Source organism: Hemitrygon akajei, chromosome 10 (assembly GCF_048418815.1).
Source record: "Hemitrygon akajei chromosome 10, sHemAka1.3, whole genome shotgun sequence".
In the NCBI taxonomy this organism is placed as follows: Eukaryota; Metazoa; Chordata; class Chondrichthyes; order Myliobatiformes; family Dasyatidae; genus Hemitrygon; species Hemitrygon akajei.
In genome coordinates, this window is record NC_133133.1 from 130,151,762 (window position 1) to 130,176,068 (window position 24,307).

Genomic DNA, 24,307 nt, shown 5'->3' on the forward strand with positions numbered 1-24,307 from the left:
ACCTGGTCATTGGCTCTGGTCCAAGCCAGCATCCATCTATTGTCCTCTTCCCATCAAGGGACAGTTGCTGACTCATGGCTCTTTGTTCTCAGTCAGCAATGCGCTCGAATCGCCTCAGGCATTCACAATCCTGCATGTTATAGCCAACCAAAGAACACCTCACAAATAACTCCTTATTTGGAAATGACCTCCAGTCCAGCAGATTACCTGAAGTCTTTGTGTCTTCTTTAAAACACTAATCAAGCCCAGCATGTGAAACTCACAAAATGAAGAATAGAGTGTCTTCACAAAATGGCAGCCTCCATCCCCCAAGCACATGGCAAGAACAAAGACTGCTTCCACTGTCCTTGATTCATTTGAATTCATTGATTTGAAGATTGTCATTCTTTCTGGCCAACACAGGAGTGTTGTGAGCTTAAAGTTACAGTAAGATTTGAGTAATATTGTAAAGATATTGTTTAATTAAGCATTCTTGTTTGTTTAAATTATTCATTGCATGCAAAAATATGTGAATTGCGTACGTCATGACATTACCACGTGATATGCGTGCACCTCACTTAAAAGTAAAAATGAAGTTGGAATGAGGGAGGATCTCATTAAAACACACTGCCTAGAAAGAGTGGGCATAGAGAGGATGTTTCCATTAGTGGGAGAGTCCAGAGGGCACTGCCTCAGAATAGAAGGACATCCCTTGAGAACAGAGATGAGGGGAGATTTCTATTGCCAGATGGTGGTGAATCTGTGGAATTCTTTGCCTCAATCAGCTGTGGACGCCAAGTCATTGGGTATATTGAAAGCAGAGGTAGGTAAGTTCTTGATTAGCAAGGACGTCAAAAGTTGCAGAGAGAAGGCAAAAAATGGTGTTGAGAGGAATAATAAATCTGCCATGATTGGATGGCAGAAAAGTCTCAATGGGCCAAATGGCCTAATTCTGACCCGATGTCTTCTGGCCTTACGGCCTTCAGTTCAACTGAGTCACTTCTTACTTATCTGAGTCAAATTCCTTCTGCATCGATCTCCCCATCATAGCATCTTATCTACATTGTCCTGCAGCTTCCTTACCAAAATCAATGTTCACATCACCTGTGAATTTACTAATCACACTCAATTTCAAATCCAAGTCAGCAATGTGTATAACAAACAGTAAGGGTTTTCTCACTGATCATTGACTTCCACTGCCAGTCACAGGTTTTGAACTGCAGTGACAACTTCTCAATATCACCCTCGACTGCTGTTACCAAATAATTTACAAACAAGAGAAAATCTGCAGATGCTGGAAATCCAAGCAACACACACAAAATGCTGGAGGAACTCAGCAGGCCAGGCAGCATCTATGAAAAAAACTACAGTCGACTTTTCGACCCAGAACTGGAGAGAAAAAGCTGAGGAGCAGATTTAAAAGGTGAGGGGAGGGGAGAGAGAAACACAAGGAGATAGACGAGACCTGGAGGGGGAGGGATGAGTAAGGAGCTGGGAAGTTGATGGGTGAAAGGGACAGGAGGCCACGGAAGAAAGAAAAATGGGGAAGGAGCACCAGAGGGAGGCGATGGATGGGCAAGGAGATGAGGTGAGAAAGGGAAAAGGAGGTGGGAAATGGAGTATTGTGGGGGAGGGGGTATTACTGGAAGTTTGAGGAATCAATGTTCATGCCATCGGATTAGAGATTACATCAGTGAGACTCGATGTAGATTGGGAGACCGCTTCACCGAGCATCAATGGTCCATCCACCAGAGAAAGCAGGATCTCCCAGTGGCCACCCATTTTAATTCCACTTCCCATTCCCATTCCGACATGTCCATCCATGGCCTCCTCCACTGTCATGATGAGTCCACACTTAGGTTGGAGGAACAACACCTTATATTCCATTTGGGTAGCCATGTTCATGATGGCATGAACATCAATTTCTGAAACTTATGGTAATAACCCACCCCTATCCATTTCCCATCCCCTTTCCCCGCTCACATCTCCCTCTGGTGCTCCTTCCACCTTTTTCTTTCTTCCATGGCCTTCTATCTCTTTCATCAACTTCCCAACACTCTACTTTATCTCGCCCCCTCCAGGTTTCACCTATCACCTTGTGTTTCTCTCGCCTTTACCCCCACCTTTTATATCTATCCCTCAGCATTTTTTCTCCAGTCCTGCCGATGTCTGAAATGTCAGTCTGCCTGGCATGCTGAGTGTGTGTTGACCAAATAATTTACCAATTTTAATACAACTTGCCCTGAATCCCTTGGGCTGGAACTTTCTGATTCAATCTCCCATTTCAAAGGCATTACTGGATTATATTAAGTATGCTCCCCTTATCATTACTTTCTGGTACATCTTCAAAAAGAATTAGTTAATTTGGGCAAAATGGCCCTTCCTCTAACAAAACCTTGCTGACAATGATTGATCATTTCTTGTGTTTATTTGAAAAGAGCCGTGGGATTTTTTTTGTTGTTTCTGTTGTTTTAAGATGATAGTCGATGTCTTGATTTATTATCTAATCAAATACTTGATTTGAATCACTCATTAGTATCTGCCTGAGACTTCAGTTTATGAATCCTACAGGAGGTTTAAACGCACAGGATTTTGAGAAGATTTGTGAATCCACTGAGCCAGCTTTATGTTAGCTTCTTCACACGGAGGGTGGTGCAAGTGTGAAATGAACTGCCCGTGGAAACTGGAGGAACTCAGTGAATCAGGCAGCATCCTTGGAGGGAAACGGATAATCAACATTTCAAGTTGAGACCCTTCATCAAGGCTAGGAAGAAAGAGAGAAACGGGCAGTATAAAAAGGTTGAGTGGGGGAGGTAATAGGTGAGGGAGGTGAAGAGTGTGAATGATGTAAGAAGCTGGGAGGTGATAGGTGGAAGTGACAAAGGGCTGAAGAAGATGGAACTTGATTGAAGATGACAGTGCACCATGGGAAAAGGGGAAGTGGGTGGGTAGGAACAAGTGGAAGGAATTTCTAAGTGGGGGACAGATTGAAAGGACAAGAGAGGTAAAAAGAGATGGGGTATTGGGGAGAGTGGGATAGGAGAATAAAAAGTCAGAAGCGAATGGTTACCAGAAGTTAGAGAAATAAACGTTCATGCTCTCAAGTTGAAATATGAGATGCTGGTCCTCTAATCTGCCATATACAAGTACAGTGAGCTAACACAGACAGAAACAGAATGAAGAATATACTATTGCAGTTATAAAGACAGTGCAATAAAGGCAGGAAAATAAAGTGCAAGGACCACAACAGGGTAGACTGACAGGCCAAGAGCTCAGCTATTCAGTTTTTAGCATATGAGGGGTTTGTTCAAGGGTCTGATGATAGTGGATTGGAAGCTGTCCTTGAGGCTGCTGGTATATCTTCTCAAGCTGTTGTATCTTCTGCCCAATGGGAGGGGGAAGGAAACAAAATGACTATGGTGGGAAGGGTCCTTGATTATGATGGATGCTTTCATGAGCCAGCAGGAAGTGTAGGCAGGGTCAATGGAGAAAAGGTTGGTTTGCATGATGGAATAAACTATGTTCACAACTCTGCAATTTCTTGCAGTTTTAGTCCAAACATCTGCCAAACCAAGCAACGATACACATTTCAACGGCACACTGTAAAAATCGGTAAGAGTCATCAGGAAGGTATTGAATTTCCTTAGCCTTCAAAGGAAGTAGATTTATTCGTGTAACTTTTATGACGGCTGCATCCATGACGAGAACAAATTATTGGGGAGATTTCCACCTCGGCACCATTTCATTGAAAATTAGGAGTTCAAAGCCAGTGATCTCTGGAGTACTCCAGGTGTCACCTGACAGTGAGCATACAAACAGGGCAGTGCCAGTAAACATGTGACTGGAGAGATGATGCAGGAAGGAGAAATTTAGATCTTCATGTTGGGACTGACTCTGGAGGTGATTTGTTATTACTGCCATGCCTCTCAATGGACTCTGCCTACACTTCTCACTACCTCAGTGAAGCAGCCACCATAATCAAAGATCCCACCTACCTAGGATATTCCCTCGTTGCCCCTCTCTCATTGGGAAAAAATACAAAAGCCTGAAAGCAAACCCCACCAGGCTCAAGGACAGCTTCTACCCCACTGTTATCAGGCACTCGAATGAACCTGTTGTATGATAAAACGGGCCCTTGGCCTTACAATCTACCTCATTATGATCTTGCAATTTTTCGACAGTTTGTACACTTTACCTTCCACTGTTATTGTTTTACCTTACTCCACCTCAATGCCTTGTGTCATGATTGGAACTGAACAGTATGCAAGACAACTTTTTCACTGTGTCTTGGTACAGGTGACAATAATAAACCAACACCCATATACTCTGGTCACTCTAGGAGCTTCATGCAAGCAAGGAATGTCATTGACAGTATGAATCTGGTTGTGTGCTTCAAGAGACATCGCCTAAAGGGTGACAGTCTAGTGTTGGAAGGTAGGATTCAGCTGCATAGCTTTTCTTTACAACTAGAACCTACAAAGAAAGATGGATATCCTCCTTGTGTACTTGCGTTGGAGGAACAACAACTTATATTCCATTTGGGTAGCCTTCAACCTGATGGCATGAAGATCAATTTCTCAAACTTCCGATAATGCCCCCTACCTCCACTCTCCTTCACCATTTCCCATCCCCTTTTCCCTCTCTTGCCTCATCTCCTCCTTCTGCTGCTCTTCCCCCCTTTTTCTTTCTTCCGTGGCCTTCTGTCTCTTTCACCAATCAACTTCCCAGCCCTTTACTTCATCCCTCCCCCTCCATGTTTCACCTATCCCCTGGTGTTTCTCTCTCCCATCTCCTCACCTTTTAAATCTACTCCTCAGTTTTTTTCCTCCAGTCCCGCCCAAGGGTCTCGGCCTGAAACGCCGACTGTACTCTTTCTCATAGATGCTGCCTGGCCTGCTGAGTTCCTCCAGCATTTTGTGTGTGTTGCTTTCGTACTGTCGACCTGTACTATTGTTTTGCCGATACACCATAGAAGGCATCCTAAATGGATGTATCACAGTCTGGTATGGCAACTCCCTGCCTGTGACTGCAAGAAACTGCAGAGGTTTGTCGATACAGCTCAGCACATTACAGAAACCAGCCTTCCTTCTATAGACCGTTTATGCTTCTTGCTGCCTCAATAAAGCAGCTAGCATAATCAAAGACTCCATCCACCCTGAACACCTTCACTTCTCCCCTCTCCCATCAGACAAAAACAACACAAACCTGAAAATATGTACCACTTGGCTTATGGACATATTCTATTCCACTGATATCAGACAATTGAATTGAATTCTTACATCCTTCACATACATGAGGAGCAAAAATCTTTACATTATGTCTCAGTCTAAATGTGCAATATGCAATTTATAGTAATTTATAATAAATAGTATGTATAACAGGACAATCAATATAACATAGAAATACAGTTGTGTCAGCATGAGTTTATCAGTCTGATGGCCTGGTGGAAGAAGCTGTCCCAGAGCCTGTCGGTCTTGTCTTTTATGCTGCGGTACCATTTCCTGGATGGTAGCAGCTGGAACAGACTGTGGTAGGGGTGACCCGGGTTCCCAATGATCCTACGGACCCTTTTTACACACCTGTCTTTGTAAAGTCCTAAATAGTGGAAAGTTCACATCTACGGGTGCGCTGGGCTGTCCGCACCACTCTCTGCAGAGTCCTGCGATTGAGGGAAGTACAGTTCCCATACCAGGCAGTGATGCAGCCAGTCAGGATGCTCTCAGTTGTGACCCTGTAGAAAGTTCTTTGGATTTGGGGGCCCATACCAAACTTCTTCAACCGTCTGAGGTGAAAGAGGTGCTGTTGTGTTTGTTTCGCCACACAGCCGGTATGTACAGACCACGTGAGATCCTCGGTGATGTGGATGCCGAGCAACTTAAAGCTGTTCACCCTCTCAACCCCAGATCCATTGATGTCAATAGGGGCTAGCCTATCTCCATTCCTCTTGTAGTACACAACCAGCTCCTTTTATTTTTACGACATTGAGGGAGAGGTTGTTTTCTTGACACCACTGTGTCAGGGTGATGACTTCTCTGTAGACTGCCTCATTATTAGGCCAATCAGTGTAGTGTCATCAGCAAATTTAATTAGCAGATTGGAGCTGTGGGTGTACAGAGAGTGAAGGAAGGGGCTTAGTACACAGGCCTGAGGGGTACTTGTGCTGAGGGTCAGAGGCGAGGGAGCCCACTCTTACCACCTGCCGGCAATCTGACAGGAAGTCCAGGATCCAGCTACACAAGGCAGGGTCAAGGCCGAGGGCTCTGAGCTTCTTGTTGAGCCTGGATGGAACTATGGTGTTGAATGCTGAACTGTAGTCCAAGAACAGCATTCTCACATAAGCATCCCTCTTCTCCAGATGTGTAAGGACGGTGTGTAGAGCAGTGGCTATTGCGTCATCTGTCAATCAGTTGTGTCGGTAGGCATATTGTAGGGGGTCCAATGTGGGTGGTAGCATGCTGCAGATGTAGTTCTTGACCAGCCTGTCAAAGTATTTGCTTATTATTGAGGTGAGTGCGACAGGACGCCAGTCATTCAGACATGTTACCTTGTCTTTTTAGGTACCGGAACAATGGTAGATGTTTTGAAGCAGGAGAGCACTCTGCATTGGGAAAGGGAGAGATTAATGGATCACTTGGACAACAAGATGGACTCTTGACCTCACAATCTACCTTGTTATAATCTTGCTCTTTATCATTTACCCACACCATACTTTTTTGGTAGCTTTTCCACTTTATTCTGCCTTGTAAATGTTGTATTTTATTCTAGCTCAATTCACTAGGTAATGATTTGCTCTACAGTATGTCAACAGTGTGCAAGAAAAGCTTTTCACTGGACATGTGACAATAATAAACCACTCCAATTCTGACAAAGAAGATTTTATGCAGTGTCTTTCTAGACAAGCTGTTTTGGCAACTGCATTATGTTCATAATCCATGCTACCTAAAGTAATGTTATAGGAAGCCTATCTTTTACCTAACAACTCCAGGAGGTACAATAAAAACTTTGGTTTGCAGCAGCATCAGGTAATAGTAAGAAGAGGCAATAGTAAAGATGTCTACATTTAAAGTGAATAAACCAGTGCCTCATTATAACAACACAGGTTAAAACCATTTTTTAAAGACTCACTTTATTGTCACGTGGACACCAAAGTGTACAGTGAAATGCATTTGGCCCATCAGTTCAATGCTGTATCTCTGAGAAGCAACGCCACCAGTTCCAGACCATGTCCCCTTATTTCCCTGTAATTTACTTACTCACACATGTGCATATGAACACATCTTCAATTCTCTTCCACGTAAAAATTCAAAGTTCAAAGTAAATTTATTATCAAAGTACATACATGTCACCATATACTACCCTGAGATGCATTTTCTTGCAGACATTCACGGCAGAAATGAGAAATGAAATAGAATCAGTGAAAGACTACACACAGGGACTGACAACAGACAGCAAATGGTACAAATACAAAAAAAAACAATAATAATAAATAAGTAATACCGACAATTGTACAAGGCATTGGTAAGGCCAAATTTGGAATATTGTGTACAGTTCTGGTCACCGAATTATAGGAAAGTTATCAATAAATTAGAGAGAGTGCAGAGACGATTTATTAGGATGTTACCTGGGTTTCAGCACTTAAGTTACAGAGAAAGGTTGAACAAGTTAGATCTCTATTCATTGGAGCGTAGAAGGTTGAGGGGGGATTTGATCGAGGTATTTCAAATTTTGAGAGGGATAGATAGAGTTGACGTGAATAGGCTGTTTCCATTGAGAGTAGGGGAAATTCAAACGAGAGGACATGATTTGAGAGTTAGGGGGCAAAAGTTTAAGGGAAACACGAGGGGTATTTCTTTACTCAGAGAATGACAGCTGTGTGGAATGAGCTTCCTGTAGAAGTAGTAGAGGCCAGTTCAGTTGTGTCATTTAAGGTAAAATTGGATAGGTATATGGACAGGAAAGGAGTGGAGGGTTATGGGCTGAGTGCGGGTAGGTGGGACTAGGTGAGATTAAAAGTTCGGCACGGACTAGGAGGGCCGAGATGGCCTGTTTCCGTGCTGTGATTGTTATATGGTTATAACATGAGCTGTGGATCCTCAAAAGTGAGTCTTTAGGTTGTGGAGTCAATTTAGAATTGAGGTGAGTGGAGTTACCCACACTGGTTCTGGAGCATGAAGGTTGAAGGGTAATAACTGTTCCTAAACCAGGTGGTGTGGGACCTAAGGCTCTTGTATCACCTTCTTGATGGCAGCAGTGAGTAGAGAGCTCTCTTCTTGAGGTATATTAATGGGTAATTTACAGTTAATCTACCAAGCCATGATTACTTGGGATTGGAGAGAAAACCACAGCCTCTTGGGGAACCTCAAGCATTCACAGGAAGAACATGCAAACTCCTTGCAGGCACTGGAAGTCAAGATTGAACTCCCGGAGCAGTAAGGCAGCAGGACCACCAGTTGCACGCCTGGATGGGATGATTACACGTTACTCAGGGAAGGAGGACAGGAAATTCCCGTTGTCATAAACTTCCAAAGATCCATAAAAATCTATCTATTGGAGAACTGCTGATGTTCAAGCAAAAGGGTTCAGGTATGACCCCAGAGATTATGGGCCTTAGTTTAACTCCGGTGATGGGTATCATAAGAAGATTAGAAATGGGAGCAGGAATAGACCATCTAGCCTGGTGAACTTGCTCTGCAATTTAATAAAATCATGGCTGGACTATCTAGCTTTTCCTTATAATTCTTAATTCCCCTACAGTGCAAAAATCTATCCAATTGTATCTTAAATATATTTAATGAGGTTGCATTAACTGCTTCGCTGGGCAGAGAATTCCACAGATTCAATAATCTCTGGGGAACACGAGTGAATCTGCAGATGCTGGAAATAAATAAAAACACAAAATGCTGGCAGAACTCAGCAGGCCAGACAGCATCTATGGTAGGAGGTAGTGACAACGTTTCAGGCCGAAACCCTTCATCAGGAGAATCTTGAGGCTAAGTCCCCTTCTAGTCTCACTTACCAGTCTGGAGACAATTGCCACGGCCAGAATTAGTTACTTGGGCAAATATGGATCGATGAAAAAAAGATCATGTTGACTTCTCAAAGGTAAGTTGTGCCTAATCCACGTGATAGAGTTTATTGACAGAGTTGACAAGAGGACTGTCTTATTTATGTCTCACCCTCAACCCCCCCCCCCCCCCACCCACCTCAATGCTCCATCTGCCCATCACCAACCCCCTCACCTCACCTGGTTTCACCTATCACCTACCAATCTGTCTCAGCGCTCTCCCCTCATCTCCGGCTCCTCCTAGTGTCCTCATGCAGTGATGTGCAGATGCTGCTCAAACCGTGGGGTTTCACCGGCAGTATGGTTTATTCTCGATTCCAGCAGCTGCAGTCACTGTGTCTCCACGCGTTCTGTGTACAGAGAGGTGCATGCACTGCTGAAAATCCCACATATCTGGCCTGCTGCACTACAGATCTAATCTGTGAATGACAACAGAGAGCTGTTTGCACACAGTGACCTTGCAAAGCTCTGCTTGACACAGACCACTGCAAGCTTATGTCCTATAAGAAAAGATCTGCCCACATTAATCATTCACAGAACAGAATAAAAGCTCCACTTTGAAAGTGACTCACAGTGGTCACATGTTCCTGGGTTTCAACATCTCTATCCTGGGCCAAACATATTGATGTGATCACAAAGGAGGCACTCCAAAGACTTCATTAAGAATTTGAGGAGATCTGGAATGTCACCGAAGACCCGAGCACATTTCTACATGAGCATTCTGACTGATTGTATCACATACTGCGATGGAGGCTCCAATGTACAGAGTCAAATGCGAATGCAGAGGAGTGGCACACTCAGCCATCTTCAAAGAGTGGTGCTTCAAGAAGTTGATATCATCATTAAAGATCTTCATCACCTTGGACATGAGCTCTCGTCATTATACCATCACGAAAGAGGTACAGGAGCCTGAAGATATACATTGAACATTTTAGGAACAGCTTCTTCCCCTCTGCCATCAGATACTGATTCTAAAATTAAACCTACAAAGTACATGTAAAAGCAGTAATCCTTTGTTACATCTGGCTTGTTGAAAATTGATTGACGACAACTTCCTTCACTCACAGTAACCGATCAGCCGAGTTCTCCTAAGGGATTGTCTATAGGTGGGTCCTCAGGTGGGCTGTAGAGGCTGATCTGGGATCCACACATTCTGAAGAGCTTCCAGACCTCACTATCCTGCATGCTTCATCTCTTGCTGATTGCCATGGTACTTAATCTGGAATGTTAGGGTGGATTCCCTTAATGACGAATGCCAGTGCCTGACTTTATTTAACATAGAGAGGCTAATGCACCAGTGGCACCCCACAGTCTTTGACAGATTGGGGTCAGGGTCCAGTGGCACGGAATGCAAGACAGCTGGGGACCCTTCACTGCTACGGATTTCCTCCGCCTTCACTGCTGCTGTGGTGTGTCATCATCTTCTGCCAGCTCCATCGATGACTTCTTGGGTGGATTGCTCTTTGTTTAGAACCTCCCCCTTGACCTACCAGTAGACAAGCATCCGACTTCACTCTTGGGATCTCAGAAATCGCAAGCCTCTCCACCCTGACACGGTGACGATCCTCGGAGATCATCAGAGATCGCTGGAGAAGCCTTGACTCGAACAGCGTGGAGACAGGCCTGCAGCCCACCACATCTGTGCCAGCTACCAAGCACCTGTTCACACTAATCTAAACTTATTCTCTCTGCGGTCCAATAAACTCCTCCCAACTCTACCAATCACCTACACAGTAGGGGCAATTTACAGTGAGCAACAAGCCTGCTCGCCTACGTCTTTGAGAGATAGGAGGAAACTGTAGCACTCAAAAGGAAAGACAAGCGGTCACAGGAAAAGCATGTAAACTCCACACAGACTTTACCTGAAATTCAGAGAGAAAATCTATTTTCTGGAGGCACTCAGCAGGTAAAGCAGCATCTGTGAAGGCTGACTGATGGTCAATGATTCGGGCTGAGGTGTCAAGCATTCCTCTTCCTCCACAGATGCTGCTTGACTCACTCAGTTCCCCAGCAGCTTACATTTGGCTGTGATTCCAGCAACTGCAGACTGGTGTGCTGGGTTTGAAACCGGGTTAGCAGAGCTGTGAAGCAGAGGCTGTATCTGTCATGCCAACAGTCCGTCACCCCCCTCTACACTCAGTGGTACACCTGCTCATAATCAGCCAATCATGTGGCAGCAACTCAGTGCGTTATCGCATGCAGACGTGATCAAGAGGCTTAATTGATAAGGAAATGACTAACTAGCCATTTATCAGTATACACAGCAGAATTGGTTGCCATCATTTTGGGCTTACAGTGGGAGGAGGAAATTTGTCCATTTAAAGTTATATTTAGTTTAGATCCTATTTCAGTTTTGATGAGTCTTAGAAGGTCATATTTACTGCTGGAAACTCATCAATCTTTATTTCATATTCGAAGTATTGGTTTACATATCTACTTATTATGGGTCCCTGCACGTGGAGGTGTTGAGGAGAATGAGCGGGTTGATCATTTAACTAAGAAAGCTGTTAAAAGTTCAACAGTGGATATAGACCTTCCACTTAGCAAATCAGAAGCTAAGGGTTGGTAGGGTTAAGAATTGGGGTGTTATGGCTAGACTTGTGGGATAATAGATACAAAATTACATAAAACTGATGGTTTATGGGAGAAGGGATAAAACAAGAAGGGAAGGAATTATTTTGACATGGCTTAGAATTGGGCATACTAGGCTTAATTATATCTTGTTGAAAATCATCACTCTGGGGTACGTCGGTTTTGTCATCGTTATGAAACAGTTGAGCATATACTATTACAGTGTCAAGCAAATAAGAATGAGAAAATCAAATACAGGCTTCATTGCAATCTTTGAGGGTTGATAGTTTTGATATAAAAACCTTGTTAAGTTGTGGGAGTGACCTTAATTTAATTCACGGTATCGTCTTTCATTACTTACAATCTATAGGGCTTCTTTGGGGTTATTTAGCTTTCATTTGAAAGAAAAGTAGTAAGCATTTTTTTTCCCAATTCTCGACACCACACTGCAATTCAGTTGGTGGTGTTAGTGCACCTTTCAGTTGGACTGCCAACCACCATCAAAAGTCAGTAAAAAAAGAAGAGGTTAGTCGTTGTTCAGTCCAAACATCAGAATGGGGAAGAATTGCCATCTAAGTGACTTTGACATTGATTGCTGGTGCCAGACATGGTGGTTTGAATATCTCAGAAACTCTCTCTAAACTTTACAGAGAATGGTGTGAGAAACAAAGAAAGAAAAATCATCCAGCGAGAGGCAGTTCTGTGGACTAAAAATGCCTTGTTCATGAGAGCGGTCAGCGAAAGGTGGCCAGAGTGGCTCAAGCTGACAGGAAAGTGATAATAGTTCAAATAACCAGCTGTTCCAATAGTGAAGTGCAGAAGAGCATCTCTGAATACACAACACTTTGAACCTCAAAATGGATGGGCTACAGCAGCAGAAGACCATGAACATGCACTCAGTGGCTACTTTGATACCTAATAAAATGGCCACTGAGTGTGTGAACAACACTATTGTAAATAATTACCTTTCCGCTCTCCATGATACCTCTAATGCGCGTCTTTCATAAATGGATTTTGGCTCCAATATCTGCTCACCTACTAGCTTCAGCCCACAGGAAGATGAGAAGCAGATTGTTAACGTTTGAACTTGTACTTTCAACAACACTTTTAACTTCCTTTTGGCAGAATTCCAGGACTTTTGCTGCAAAAGCATAACAGTGTATTGAGAATGGCAGGAATATCCCAGTGTTCGTTGCTCATTCAAGAAACGCCTCGGGCAGATTTAACTGATCATGCCTTGCCATATCATCGAAGCTGAGTGATGAAGATATTGAATGGGATGCGTTGCAGTTGACTTTCGCTGAACTCTACAATAGGTTTATTATGAGTCTCCTATCTCTCCTTATATCGATCAGAAGCAGAATGCAGTCTGGAAGGATTCCATGAGCTCCTGTAACTTCCACTTCCATCGTCAGCAACACAAGGTCATAAAGCCCAGGGCAATTAATGGCCGTTATGATCTGCAAAGTGCAGGCTGCTCTGTATTCCAAAGTACTTAAAGGAGTTCCAATACAGCCGGAAAGCCTGTGTTAATGCGAGTTACCTGGCAAATCTGTTGTTAGTTGTAAAGAATCAGAAGCCGAATTCGGCTTATTGTCACTGACACAAGTTGTGAAATCTCTTGCTTTCTGGCTGCAGTACAGAGCAGCATAACAGATTGCTATAAATTACAACAAAACTGAATTATTAGTACGAAAGAGGAATAGTGAGGGAGCGCTCATGGCCCATTCAGAAATCCGATGACAGAGGGGAAGAAGTTGTTCCTAACACGTTGAGTGTGCACCTACAGGCTCCTGTACCTCCTCCCTGATGGGAGTACTGAGGAAAGGTACAAACATGGTTAGAGCATTGGCTGATTGGTAGGAGGCAGCAAGTGGGAATAAAAGGATCCTTTTCTGGTTGGCTGCCAGTGACAGGTGGTGTTCCACAGGGGTCAGTGTTGGGATCACTTCTTTATATGCTGTGTATCAATGATTTAGATGATGGAATAGATGGTTTTGGTGCCAAGTTTGAAGATGATATGAAGATTGATGGAGGGGCAGGTAGTGTTGAGGAAACAGGTAGGATGAAGAAGGACTTAGACAGATTAAGAGAATGGGCAAGGAAGGGCAAATTAAATATAATGTTGGAAAATGCATGGTCATGAACTTTGGTAGTAGAAAAAAAAGTGTGGACTAGTTTCTAAACAGGGAGAAAATCCAGGAATCTGAGATGCAGAGGGACTTGGGAGTCCTTGTGCAGAACACGCTGAAGGTTAAATTCAAAAATTTCAAAGGTACACTTAATGCCAGAGAAATGTATACAATATACATCCTGAAATGCTTTTTCCTCACAAACATCCACAAAAACAGATGAGTGCCCCCAAAGAATGAATGACAGTTAAATGTTAGAACTCCAAATTCCCCCCCCCCAGCTCCCCTTCCTCCCATGCATAAGCGGCAGCAAGCAACGATCCCTCTCTCCTCCCACCATCGGCACCCACCACCGAGCACTCAAGCGTACATCAAGCAACAGCAAAGACACAGACTTGTAGTACCCCAAAGACTTCGCGTTTCACCCTATATTCGACATACCACAGGCTCTCTCTCTCCCTAACATGGGAGAAAGAGATGTCTCCGTTTCACAGAGAGAGAGGAGACATAACAACCAACTCGCTGGTTTGCGATGTTAAAAGTCCATTGTGTTGCTTTTTCCGAGCTCTGTGCCCAAAGATCTCAGGTCTCTGGGCACACAGCCAGAGATCTTCCAGCTCCCACGACACACTGGTCCGGACACCGACCTTCGATCCGCCTGTCTCCAGAGCCATGAAATCTTGGACCTCCGAAGGCAAGTGAAGCTCTTAGGCCGCGCCCTTGGCGTGTCGAATAACAGCCAGTCGTGAAACCCCAAGAGCGGGTCCCATTCCCGCAAAGAACCACAGGCAGTGTGTAACTCCAGGCTAGGGTCTTCAAAAGAACCCTGAAAGGGAAAAATAAAGATAGAAATATTGCTGTTTCTGAAGATGCAAGCAAAGGAGTCACCGTTAGGCCTTTTTGACTCTCCTAAGCGGACTCCTTGCAAGTTGAGTCGGTGGTGAGGAAAGCAAATGCCATGTTAGCATTCACTTCAAGAGGTCTAGAATACAAGAGCAAGGATGTGATGCTGAGGCTTTATAAGGCACTGGTGAGGCTTCACCTTGAGTATCGTGAACAGTTTTGGGCCCCTCATCTTAGAAAAGATGTGCTGGCATTGGAGAGGGTCCAGAGAAGGTTCACAAGGATGATTCCAGGAATGAAAGGGTTATCATATGAGGAACGTTTGATGGGTCTGGGTCTGTACCTGCTGGAATTCAGTAAGATGAGGGGGGATCTCATTGAAACCTTTGGAACGTTGAAAGGCCCAGACAGAGTAGAAATGGAAAGGATGTTTCCCATGGTGGGAGAGTCTAGAACAAGAGGGCACAGCTTCGGGAATAGAGGGGCGTCCTTTCAAAACAGAGATGCGGAGAAATTTCTTTAGCCAAAGGGTGGTGAATTTGTGAAATTTGTTGCCACATGCAGCTGTGGAGGACAGGTCATTGGGTGTACTTAAGGCAGAGATTGATAGGTTCTTGATTGGACATGGCATCAAAGGTTACGGGAGAAGGCCGGGAACTAGGGTTGAGCAGGAGATTAATAAAAAGGATCAGCCATGATTGAATGGTGGAGCAGACTCGATGGGCCAGATGGCCTAATTCTGCTCCTATGTCTTATGGTCTTATGGAAATGGCATGTCCCAGCTGGTCAGGGTCTTTGATGATACCACCTTCTGAAGCACCAGCTAACCTCAGTGGTGGGGAGGGCTGAGTTCACAAATTTCTGAAACACCTTACGATCGATCCTGTGCATCGAAGAGCAAAGAATCGGACTCAGAATCCGGTTTATTGACACCGGCGTGTGTCGTGAAATTTGTTAACTTAGCAGCAGCAGTTCAATGCAGTGCATAATACAAAAGAAGAAAAATAAAATAAAATAAGAAAATCAATTACAGTATACATAAATTGAATAGATTAAAAATTGTGCAAAAAAAGAAATAATATATATTTAAAAAGTGAGGTAGCGTTCACGGGTTTAATGTTCATTCAGGAATCAGATGGCAGAGGGGAAGAAGCTGTTCCTGAGTCACTGAGTGTGTGCCTTCAGGCTTCTGTACTTCCTACCTGATGGTAACAGTGAGAAAAGGGCACGCCCTGGGTGCTGGAGGTCCTTAATAATGGACGCTGCCTTTCTGAGACACCGCTCCTTGAAGATGTCCTGGGTACTTTGTAGGCTAGTACCCAAGATGCAGCCGACTAAATTTACAACCTTCTGAAGCTTCTTTCAGTCCTGTGCAGTAGCTGCCCCCCCTTAGCAAACAGTGATGCCACCTGTCAGAATGCTCTCCATGGCACATCTGTAGAAGTTTTTGAGTGTATTTATTGACATATCAAATCTCTTCAAACTCCTAATGAAGTATAGTCACTGTTTTGCTTTCTTTATAACTGCATCGATATGTTGGGATCAGGTTAGGTCCTCAGAGATCTTGACACCCAGGAACTTGAAACTGCTCACTCTCCCCACTTCTGATCTCTCTATGAGGATTGGTATGTGTTCCTTCGTCTTACCCTTCCTGAAGTCCACAATCTTTCGTCTTACTGACATTGAGTGCCAGGTTGTTGCTGTGACACCACTCCACTTGTTGGCGTATCTCACTCCTGTACGCCCTCTCATCACCACCTGAGATTCTACCATCAATGGTTGTATCATCAGCAAATTTATAGATTGTATTTGAGCTATGCCTAGCCACATAGTCAGAGGTATAGAGAGAGTAAACCAGTGGGTTAAACACCCCCCCCCCCCCCCGAGGTGCACCAGTGTTGATCGTCAGCAAGGAGGAGGTATTATCACCAATCCACACAGATTGTGGTCTTCCAGTTAGGAAGTTAAGGATCCAATTGCAGAGGGAGGTAGAGAGGCCCAGGTTTTGTAACTTCTCCATCAGGATTGTGGGAATGAGAGTGTTAAATGCTGAGCGATGGTCAACAAACAGCATCCTGACATAGGTGTATTACCTGAAATAAAAATAGAAAATGCTGGGAATGCTCAATAGGTTAAGCAGCATCTATGGAGAGAGAAAGAGAGTTAACAATTCAAACCGCTAACCTTTCATCAGAACTGTGCAGTGAATTAAACATCCTTCAATCTGAAACAAACTCTGTTTTTCTCTCCACAGATGCCCCTGACTTACTGAGGGCTTCCAGCATTTCCTTTCTAATTATGAGTTGGAATTCTTATGGATGTGCAGCGATGAAAATTTTGGAGCCTTAACCTGGCGGCTTGAGTGACCCCTGGTGCTGTCTGCATAAGGTTTCAACAATCTCCCAGTGAATGCATAGGATTCCCTGAGTGCTCTGGTTCTCTCTCACATTCCACGGATCTGCAGGTGAGAAAGTTGATTGATCTCCTGTAAATCCCCCCTTTTATAGTCTACAGGGAGATGATGAGGATGTGGACAGACTAGGTTACAGGACATCGTTAGCGTGAGATGCAACATAACCTTCCTGCTCTTAAGTTCAGTCTCTCTGGCAACTAAAGTCTAACCTTCATTTGCATTCTTGATAACCTGTTGCACCTGCAAACCAAACTTTTGTGATTCGTACCCAAGCACTTCCAAATCCCTCTGTGCAACAACGTGTTGCAATCTTTCACGATCCGTGTAATGATCTGCTCTTCTATTTAGCCTTCAAAGTGCTTTACCAACATTGAACTTTATCTGACTGAACCTTGCCCACTCACTTAACCTATCCATATCACTGTTGGGTGGGGCTACAACCAGAAGTCATGGCTTAAGGGTGACAGGTGAGAAGTTTAAGGGGAACATGAAGAGAAACTTCTTCACTCAGAGGGTTGTGAGAGTGTGGAATGAGCTGCCAGTACAAGTGGTGCATGCGAGCTTGATTTCAATGTTTTAGAGAAGTTTGGATAGGTACATGGATAGTAGGGATATGGAGGGCTATGGTCCCGGTGCAGGCTGTTGGGAGTAGGCAGTTTAAATGGCTTTCGGCATGGGATAAATGGGCTGAAGGGCCTGTTTCTCTGTTGTACGTCTCTATGACTCTGCAGACTCTCTGCATCCTCTGCACATTTTTTTCCACTTAATTTAGTGTCATCAGCAAACTTAAATACACTACACTCAGTCCCCTCTTCTAAATTATTGACATACTGTATATTGTGAATAGCTGCAGGTCCAGCACTGACCTCCGCAGCGCACCACTCACTACTGACTGCCAACCAAAAAACCATCCATTTTCCCAGCTCTCTGCCTTATATTGATTAACCAATCCTCTGTCCAGGGAAATACATTAGCCCCCAACTCCATGCATCCTTAAGTCTTTTATGTGGCACCTTATTGAATGGCTCATGGAAGTCCAAGTACACACTTTCCACCTGTTTCCCTCTGTCCAATGCATTCATGAATTCCTCAAAGAATTCCAGTTTGTCCCATAGGGTCCACAATCAGGGAACTCCAAGGATTGTTACCAAGGTCTATTGTGTATTAAGTATTTGACTAATATTGTAAATATATTGTTTGATTAAGCCTTCTTTTCTTGTATAAGTAATTCATTATGGGTTATATGTAATAGTTTGGGAATAGTATGTCATATGGTGCGCCTCACTAACAGTAAAAAAATGAAAACTAAGCAAGTTCTCCTGGGCTCCCATCTTTTTTGCTTTTAATCAGTTATATATTCTGGAGTTACAAATCATGACAAGATCCGTTTTAAGTTGATTCCGTTTCCCCTTTCTTATACTAACTCAGAATTTCCTGGCATTGCTAAGTTTTTAGTTCCCAAAGTTAATCCAAAAAATTAGCTGAACAACAGAAATGTTTGCGATGGCCACATGGCTTCAACTCAAGCCAATTAACGAGAAGAAGCAACAAAGGTAACTGCATTTTAAGAACAGCACAGGAGACAGCTGAACAGATGGAGCTTCAGTAAAAACAAATCCTTTACTGCTTCGCTTCAAAAGGTCGTTTGCTCCCACAACACCACTCACAACCACACTGCTGGTGAAAACAGGTCTGTCACTGAACCACAGGACGTCCCAGAACCTTTCGCAGACTGCTAAGTAGTTTTGAAGTGGGGTCAATATTGTAATGAAGGGAAATGTCGCGTCAATTTACAGGTCCCACATCAGCAAAAAGACAATAATCAGACAACTTGTTTCTCTGCCCTGTCGATTGCAGAATGAATACTGGCAAGGTCACTGGGAAGAATTCCATGATCTTCAAATATTAGTATGAGTTCAATTCTGACTCCATATCATAAGGGTACAATACTGCTTTGTCTTCATCTTCAAATACCCTTCAATCAACAAAGGCTGTATTTGTGCACTGAAGACAGTGGGGGGTGGGAGAGGTCATAAACAGGGGAATGAAAATAAATTTCTTCCAGATTTCTCTCAATACAATGGAGTGCTTTCTGACTGGCTGCATCATCGCCTGGAATGGAGGCTGCATTGCAGGTTCGAAAGAGACCGTGGAGGGTTGTACACTCAGCTAGCACCATCACAAGCACGTGTCTTCCCACCATCGAGCTGTCTTCAAAAGGCGGTGTCTCCAGAAGGCACCACTGTCATTAAAGATCCTCACTGTCAGGTCATAACCTCCTCATGTTGTTGCCATCAGAGAAGAGCTACAGCAGCCTAAAGACGGACACTCAACATTTTAGGAACAGTAACTTCCCTTCTGCTATCATTTCAGACCAGTCCATGAACCCACCAACACTACCTCACTACTCCTCTTTTCCACTATTTATTTGTTTTTAGATATTTCTAGTCATATTTATTGAGTCATAGGGTCATAGAGCACAGAAACAGGCCCTTGGGCCCATCTATACAGTGCTGAACTGTTATTCTGCCTAGCACCATCGACCTGCACCTGAACCATAACTCCCATACCCCTTGTGTCAATGTAATTGTCTTAAGTGTTGTGATCAAACCTGTATCCACCACTTCATCTACAGCTGGTTCCACTCTTGCATTGGTCTCTGAATGAAGATGTTCCCCCTCAGGTTCCCCTTAAATATTACATAATTAACCCTTAACCCATCAACTCTAGTTCTAGATTCATTTATTCTCAGTGGAAAAATCCTGCTTACATCAGCCCTATCTGTATCACTCATAATTTTGTGTACCTCCATCAAATCTCCCCTCTTTCTCCTACACTCCAGAGAATGAAGTCCTAACTAATTCAATTTTCTCTCCAGTCAATAGGTTCCAATAGGTACGTTTAATGTCAGAGAAATATATACAATATACATCCTGAAATTCTTTTTGTTCGCAAACATCCACAAAAACAGAGGAGTGCCTCAAAGAATGAATGACAGTCAAAAGGTTAGAACTCCAAAGCCCCCCCACCAGCTCCCCCTTCCCTTGTACAATCAGCAGCAAGGCAATGATCCTCCGCACCCCCACCAGCAAAAAGCATCAGCACCCTCCACCGAGCTCTCAAGCATGCAGCAAAGCATCAGTAAAGATACAGACTTGCAGTACCCCAAAAACTACTCATTCACCCAGTATTTGACATACCACAGGCTCTCTCTGTCCCTAATAAGGGAAAAAGAGGTGACCGGTTTCACAGTGAAAGGGGAGACATAACAAATGACTCACTGGTTTACGATGTTAAAAGTCTGTTGCATTGCTTTTACCGAGCTCTGCACCCAGGGAGTGGGCACCAAAATGCACAGCTGTCTGGGTACACTCCCTCTGGCAGCTAACCCGCTGCTCCCAGTGTTCTGTGTTCTCCCGTGATGCTTCGGTCAGGGGCACCGGACTAGAACCAGCCTGTCGCCAGAGCCACGAAATTTCAGAACCCTGATGGCGCACTTGTCTTCCAGGCCGCATCCTTGGGATATCAAAAAGCGGCCGGTCGTGAGGTCCTGAGAGCAGGTCCCATTCCCGCCAAGAACCAAAGTCAGAGTGTAACTCCAGGTCAGGGTCTTCTAAAGAACCCTGAACAGAGATATCAGAGATAAAAATAGAGCTGTTTCTGAAGGTGCCATCAAAGGAGTCGCTGTTTAGCGCCATCCTGACTTTGCCCTGCCTCCAGAGTTTGTCTCTTTCAATCTTATTGATATGTTTCCTGTAGGTAGGTGGATGAGGCCTCCATCGGTCAGGGTCCAGCCATGGATGCTGTCTATATGTAAGCCAGGGCAGTAAGCTGTTGCTCATGTAGCAAGTTCCCTCTCTCCACGCATTTGGTGAAACCAAAGGAGTGACAGAGGCCAACACAGTTTAGTACCAGTAGCATCGCAGGAGTTGCCAATCAGCATTGAACTCAACTTAGGACTGCCTTAGGGACTCCAGATCCGAATTTTTCCCTCGGGGTTTTGTCCAAAAGCCTTCCCCGGGAGTGTGTATAACTGCGAGGCAGCGGAGGTTGGAGATCATAGTTTGCCCTCTCCTAGATGAGCTGCCAACCACGGCTGATGAGCCCCATTTGCCCAAAGCGACTGGTTTTAAGATACCAGTAGCCCATCTTTTCCCCTTCTCCTGTCAGTAGAAGCGGTTCCACTGAGCTTAGAAGCTAGGCCACACATGAAAGTTAGGAGCTGGAGTTGTTTGTCAGAGGCTATTTGAGATGCATGCCATTGGGAATATTTAATACGTAGTGGGTGCTATAACAACTAAAGGAACTATCGATATTGAAAAGTGTAGATTAAATATACGTGCAGTGGATGTTTCCAATAGTGGGACGGTCTAGCGTCAAGACGGTACAGCCTCAGAATAGAAGAATGCTCATTTAGAAGAGCAATGAGGAAGAATTCCTTTAGCTGGAGTGCACTGACTCTGTGGAAATCAGTGCCACAGATGGCTGTGGAGGCAAAGTCATTGGGGTATATTTAAAGTGGAGCTGGATAGGTTCTTGATTAGTAAAGTTGTCAAAGGTTACAGGGAGACAGCAGGAGAATAGGGTTGAGAGGAAAAAATAAAGAGGATAAGTTAATTAGTCATGATCAATTGTGGAGCAGTATCGATGGGCCAAATGGGCTATGCCAATTTCAGGCCTTCTAGCTTAACACATATTATCATTCCAGACACTTGGAAAACATTTTGCTAATAGTATACTTTCAAACACACACGAAAGTAGCAGTTCTTTCTATTAAATAAAATGAAGCACATTTTGGGCCTTTTGAAATGGGCTATAAGAACAGTCTTAAAATCTGTGGAGCTCTTCAAAACTTACTACATCTGTTACTGAGTTCATTGGGGATTAATTATTCATAACAGCAACCTCAGTCGATGCAACAAGCTTCATTTATCTCTTATTTTTTTCTCTTCCTTCAAAATAACACACTCTAAATACTTAATGCCTGTGAGGCATATGCATCGTTGCCATATCATGGATCAAAGCTATGTGTTTGAGAGGAGTTAAAAGGAGGTTTATGTATCCCAAGCAGGACTATTTTGTACTGTTCTGTGCTGCTGCATGGTAAAACATGTATGGCATTCTGGGTGTGATGAAGGGTTATTTGACTTACCATCACCCTTCTCCTTTGTGGCCATCTCGCCCATCAGTGATTGTCTTGCACTGGGAGCGTGTGGACTCAGACGAAGAGGAAGAGGAGTGGCAAAGCTGGCAGAACCAATTCCTGGCAGCTCCAGAGACTCCGGTTCAATCCCGACTACTTGGCCGGTCGGGGTGGTGTTCTCACACTCACCCCGTGAAAGCGTGGGCTTCCGCGCACATCGTGCAGGTCAGTAGGTTAATTGGTCAATGGAACTCCTGCTATTGTGTTGGTTAACTGGGGCGGGAGAAACTGAGCTTATTGTAGGGTTGGTGTGACTGGGTAGATGTTGGTCAGAACAAACATGTTCTACGGGAAGACCTATCTCTATTCACTCTATATATAACTGAAGTGTTTTCTTGAACCTCTAACCACGTTCTCTAGTTCTATTCATATGCCGTATTTGCAAAGCTATAAAAGTTTATTTACACAAAGTAAAAACATTCAGTATTTACAAAGCAGTGAATAATTCAAACTAAAATATGATTACTACCATCTATAAAACAGTCAATTCCCTGGACTGTTCCAGGAATTCCATCACTCCCGGAAATCCCCCACTGTACCCAGCATGACTGAATGCTCCCTCTCCAAGGAGTGCTGGGCACAAACATATCCTCAGAAGAGGGGCAGGCAGTCGGCCCTGGCAGAGCACTCAACTTTCCACCGCCTAGACCGGTGAGTGGTCTAGGATAGCAGTAATCCACTTTCACCATTAAGTGTTTGATGCATTTCTCCCACTTAATACAGCTAGTAGATCTCTAACCTTAGTTTATTGATGTAAGCATTGTCTCAATTGATAGGTCCCTTTTCTGTAAGTCAGATAACTGTGGATTCACCTCAGAGGTAAAACACTAACACCGGGCAGACACCAGGCATAATTATTACTAACTTATTTATATTTGCACAATTCATCTTCTTTTGCACATTGATTGTCAGTCTTTATGTGTAATTTTTCATTTATTCTCTATTTGTTCTACTGCGAAAGTCTGCAAAAAATGACATTTATGTGCTTGATCATTAATTTATTTTGAACTTTGAATTAAATGATACATTTAAGGCTGTTCTGTGAACTCTTTTAGTCAAACTGATTGCTGTTCTCTTATTTCAGTGGTAAACACTTGCCAAAATGATGTTATTGTGAAGGTGCTGTACATCTAGGCCATACTTCTTTGCTTCATTTGCACCTTCCTTTCATCGCTTTGCTTTTAGTTTTCATTTTTGATGTATCTGTGCTACCTTGACCAAAATGAAATTGATCTTTGGACCAAGTTTCCAGATCAGCCAATCAGATTCCATAGCTCTCCAACATTTGCAGATGGGCATAGGGTCAACTTTCACAAGGTTTGCCCTTCATTCAAACAGACTGAGGTCATCCTTCCTGTCACTGCTAAAGCATGTCTCCGGCACGAAGTGTTTGGAGGTTTAGTTAGGAGGTCTTGAGGGTTATGACAACAAATGGCAAGTGTCTCAGAGGGGTATTGATAGGTGTTCCAGCTTCACAAATCAAATGTCTAAAATTGGGGGATATTGTTTGTGGGGACCACCTATTGAAGAAACACACCCAGGTCCATTTCAAGCATCAAAGTTTATAAGTAAAGTTCCCAAAAGTCTCAGGCAAACAAGTCTATGATTATATCTTTTTGTAGTTCTTCCCAGTGTAGTGCAAACTCAGGTTGTTGAGTACGGAAGTTGGGAAGTGATGTTAAATTTGTATAATATATGAGGCCAAATTTGGAGTGTTATGTGCAGTTCTGGTTACCTACCTACAGGAAAGACATCAATATGATTGAAAGAGTGTAGAGGAAATTTACAAGGATGGTGCTGGGACTTGAGGAAAAGAAGTTGCCAAGTTCTAGGCCTTTATCCCCTGGAACACAGGAGAATGAGAGGAAATATCATAGAAGTAAACAGAATTATGAGGGGTATAGATATGGAAAATACAAGCAGATGTTTTCCACTGACGTTGGGTACGACTAGAACTGGAGATCATAGTTTATGGTGCAGGGTGAAATATTTAAGGGGGATCTGAATGGGAACTTCACTCACAACATGGTGCTAATATGGAACAAGCTGCTAGCAGAAGTGGTAGATGCAGGTTCAATTGTAACATTTAAAAGAAGTTTGAA